The 4,576-nt window shown below is 57.0% G+C and overlaps 1 protein-coding gene across 2 annotated transcripts in view; it reads right to left on the reverse strand.

Moving 5' to 3' along the window:
* Pacsin1 (protein kinase C and casein kinase substrate in neurons 1) overlaps positions 1 to 4,576 on the reverse strand; it is a 48,653-nt gene that overhangs the window by 14,265 nt on the left and 29,812 nt on the right. The window contains exon 1 of one of the 2 annotated variants that reach the window (XM_031348143.1): positions 1,834 to 2,031. The exons of the other annotated variant lie outside the window; for it this stretch is intronic. The gene's annotated coding sequence lies outside the window, so the exon portion shown is untranslated. Of the gene's footprint in view, positions 1 to 1,833; positions 2,032 to 4,576 lie in introns of those variants that run through there. 2 annotated transcript variants of the gene reach the window in all.

Genomic DNA, 4,576 nt, shown 5'->3' on the forward strand with positions numbered 1-4,576 from the left:
AAGAAGAGCTTCCAGAGCACCTGACTTTCTGTCCCAGCGATAAGGGAGCCACGACAAGGACTGAGGAGATGCGGGGTGTGGTCTAGCTTTCATTTCCAAGGTTCTCTGAGAAGCCCTATAGTGGGGCAGGAAGAACAGAGCCTTGTGGCTCATGGCTGGAGGGCAAGGTACCTGAGAGAGGCGGTTACCAGAGAGAAGAGGGAGTAGGGGGTGGAAATACTGTGCCTCTAGAATCAGGAAGACCTCTACTGCTGAGAGGAGGGGAGGAATGACGTTGGAATTGGGGTCTGGGCAGTTGACGTGGACTGAGTGGCGTTACTTTTGGGAGCCCAGCCCTGTCTTAGCTCCAGGTCTTTGAGTACTCGAGCTTTCCCTGGGCTTCCCCTTAGGTGGCAGAAGCTCCGAGGGAAAGTGGGGTCTGAGCCTGGTGTCCACCAGGTGTTTTTGGCTGCAGACAACTGGAGATGAGTTACATACCTGGGGGACCCCATCCTGAGTCTAGTGGCAATGGAGTATATGCCACATATCACGCACAAACTGAACTCTGCCAAGAAGGGGGGTGGGTGGGGGCAGACAAGGCAGGGAGGAGGAGGAGGCAGAGGTCAAGCCAGGGGCAGGGGCTAGCTAAAAGCTTCTGTCTTCCAGACACCGCTAAGCCCTGCTGGGAGACCAAGCTGACTGCCAGTGGTTTCTGACCACTAAGCAAACCAGCTCAAAGCTTCAGTGAGGGAGGGAAGAGGGGGGAGAGGGAGTTCAGAGAGGGTTATCTCCACCCCTGTCCCACTCTTGCCTGCCCATCTCTGCTCTCTCACCTCCCAGGCCCCCGAGTTTAAGGCGTGAATCCGTACCCACACTCCCAGACTGTGTACTGACATTTGTAGAAATCGGTACTACCCTAAACCACAACAGGCTCTCGCCCTGCGGCGGGTCGTCTGACTGGAGTGCCCAGGGGAGGGGGCAGGCCCAGGCTTCCTGAAGGACCAAACACTGCCAGGGAGGGGATGCTGGCCCTAGCCCCCTCTCAAGGTAGCCTACTAAGGCTCTCTGAGCAGGGTTTCCTGGCTACCCCTGCTCAGCTCCTCCCGGTGCCCCCTCCTCCGGAGCAGCAGCGGCGGCAGTAGCGTCTCTGCAGTGTCCCTGTTCCCGGAGTAGCAGGGAGCAGGTCTCCAGGAGCACGGCTGCAGAGGGACAGAGGAGCGGAGGAAGGCCACAAGCATACCCACAAGAGAGAGATCCCCAGCTGGCTGGCGGTTGAGACAGGAGATGCAGGTCATCCCGTTGGAAAGAAGAGCACGGAGGGGGAGGGATTGAGCTGACTCAAGCCCACCCAGGAGTCACCCCCAGAGGTTCTGGTATCAGATGGGGAGGTCCGTGACAAATGGCCAGAGACTAGCAGATCTCTGGCCCCGAGATCAGTGGGTCTGGCCGCAGAGGGCAAGGCAAACCACCACGAGGGCGGATGGGAGACGAGCGCCCTTCTCTCCACGCCTGGCCCCTCCCTGTCTGGCACCGATCTGAGGGAAACACACAGCACCTTGGGTAAGACTCTAGCCCCCCCTTAAAGCCGTTGTCCCCAGGGAGTGGGGCAGCTCGAGAAGTCACGTCTGTGGTACCCGACAGGGAAGGAGATACAGAGGAGGAGAGACAAGACGACAGACAGACTGGAGACAGTCCCTATGCGATGCAGAGAGCAGGTCCCTGGTCCCCAGAGCCCCTCGGACCTGCATGGACCTGCAAGCTTGCTACCAGGTGCGACCAGCAGGAAGGCAGGGGCGCTGGGTCCCCACTCTCCACGCAGACTTCTCCAGACCTCCCCCGCCCCCCATCGCCTACCTGAGCCCGGCTGGGCACCAAGCTGGGGACAGGTGGGCTCTTACTGCCCCCGCTGGGCCGTCTGGCCACCTGCTCCGTGGCAGCGGGCAGGGCAGGACGGGGGCGCCTGGCGTCGGGCTCAGGGCTCGGTCCTCGGGGTCCCCTCCGGCGCGCTCTGGCTCGGGAGGCGACAGCGCCCGAACTGCAGGAGCCAGCAGCTCCCCGCCCCCACGCGCCGGCCTCCCCCCACCCCTCCCGACCCGCCTCCTTCCCCAGCCACCCACCGCCCGCTGCTCGTTTCTATGGTTACCGGGCAATGCTGCGCACAGACGTCCTCCCCGGGTGGACGGCAGGGGACGCCCTCTTTCTGCACCACACCGCGGTGACCCGGGCGCAGGCGCGAGTCTCGTGAATTTTGGCTGCTCGGCTGCCAGCCTCACTGCAGGGCATGGGATGCTCCTGCCCTGATCTTCATACTTCACCGAACACTAAGCTTAATCACTGGGGCTCAGTGACCAGACCCCCAACCTCTCGAGTCCTGTCATGTTGACTATGAAAAATCGACACACAATCCAGTACCACGGGAGTGCACACCCATTATACAGATTCACGGATTTATGTTCGAGACAGCCTCACTGTGGTGTCCTGACTAGCTGTGGCCTCACTGTGCAGACTCACAGGAGATCCTCCTGCCTCTGCCTCCGGAGGGCTGGAGAGTGGAGAGCCTCTATAGTGCTTTATTAACAAGAAGGGGAATTGGCTGCGCAGTGGTGGTGCACGCCTTTAGTCCCAGCACTGCACTCGGGTGCAGAGGTAGATCTCTTTGAGTTCAGGGATAGCCCGGTCTACAGAGAGAGTTCCAGGACAGTAGGGGCTACATAGAGAAACCCTGTTTCCAAACACACACACCCACACGCACACAATGACACACACACTCACACACGACACACATGGGGCTTGGTTCCTCAGGAGCTCACCAGTTGGTCTACACTAGCTAACCATAGAGCCCTATTGTCTCCACCTCTCCAGAGCTGGAATTATAGGCATGCGCCACTGTTTTTTATGTGGGCACTAGGAATTTGAACTCAGGTCCTTAAGCTCTTGGGTAAACACTGACTGAGCCATCTCCACGCTTCCCAGATTTTTTGTTGTTGGGTTTTTTGTTTGTTTGCTTATTTTTTGTTTTTGTTTTTAATTTTATTTACGCCTGTGCCTACCAGAGATCAGAGGCATTTGTTCTCCTAGAGCTGGAGGGATCCGGGATCCTCAGATATGGACTCCAGGATTCAAAGTTAGGTGCTCTGAAAGATCAATACACACTGGGCCATCTCTCCAGCCTGTGTGGATGTCTCTGTGTCTAACGAAGCCCTTAAATCCGCTATGGAACTGAGACTGGCCTTGAACCCCTGATCTTTCTGCCTCCACCTCCTTTTTGTTGTTGTTGTTTTGTTTTTTCCAGACAGGGTTCCTCTGTATAGCCCTGGAACTCACTCTGTAGACCAGGCTGGCCTCGAACTCAGAAATCCACCTGCCTCTGCCTCCTAAGCGTTCCATTTAATAGACTGGATCTGGGCCTCAGAGTCATAAAAGCTCTCCATTTGACTGCTGGCACCCAAGCCTCTGATGCCAACTCTGAGACCCCTTAGCGGTCACCTCTTAGTCAACACCTCATACTGGATCAGATGTCTGATCCACGCACCCAAGTGTGTCAGCGTACACACAAGGTTGTATACCAGCTCATCTGTGCACTCGAAGCACAGGCATGATACTAACATCAACCATCACACATCTGTAAGACATGTGCACACGTATGTACACTGATCCAGAACCCACAACACACAAACTTCCTAGATAATCCCAGCTACACATCTAAGCCCTCAGCCTGCGTGTGGGGAATCCTCTCTGAACGCAGCAAAGTGCCCTGAGCTACCCTTGAACCATGAACCGCTCCCTCCACAGACAGGGTGTAACCATGGGGCTCCTTCACCCTTCACCCTGTGCTAATGAGCTGTGCTGCTGAAGGAGGACCGGTAGGGCAGAGTCAGGCCCCCACTGCCCTACCCTGAAACTCCTCTTTGTGAGCCAAACCTGATGCTACCTGGACCTCCTGGCCCTGGGCTCACTCATCCCTACTGCTGACCAGCCACCCTCTGAGCTCCAGGCTCCGCACAGCCCTGTGACCCCACCCAGGAGACCAGACAGGACCAGGGACCAGGACACATAGCATGACCTACAGGACATCTGTCCCCAGCTGACACTACAATGAGGCCCGAGGCAAGGGTCACTGTAGCATCTGTCCCTCAGGGACCCTTCTCTGCTGCCCACAGTAGTATCTGAGAAAACACACACACACACACACATTCTGTAGCTAAGACCACTCGGACCCTTGGCATACTGAGGACAGAGGGGACCAATCTGGACCACAGACCTCTCCATCACAAGGACACAGGGTTGTGCTATCGCTCATGACTCGAGGCTCATAGTCTCTGCGTATTTCCCCATCTGTACCTCCTTGTTCTCCCCGGCGATCTAAGGTTAAGCAGAGACTCCTATTCCCCCAGAAGCCTATGGTGTCTTTGCCGGTAGTTGCTTCTAGAACAAGATCAGTGCAAGACGTGCACTCTGGGGTCATAGAGTTCCTCACATGTTCCGTGGGTCCCCAGCCTCCCCTGCTAAAAATTCACGATCCAGTCTTGTTTCATGGGCCAAGTTCCATCATACCCTAGCGCTGCTCCCCCCACCCCAACACTGGTCCCCCCACCCC

The sequence above is a fragment of the Mastomys coucha genome, unplaced genomic scaffold (assembly GCF_008632895.1).
Source record: "Mastomys coucha isolate ucsf_1 unplaced genomic scaffold, UCSF_Mcou_1 pScaffold3, whole genome shotgun sequence".
NCBI lineage: Eukaryota > Metazoa > Chordata > Mammalia > Rodentia > Muridae > Mastomys > Mastomys coucha.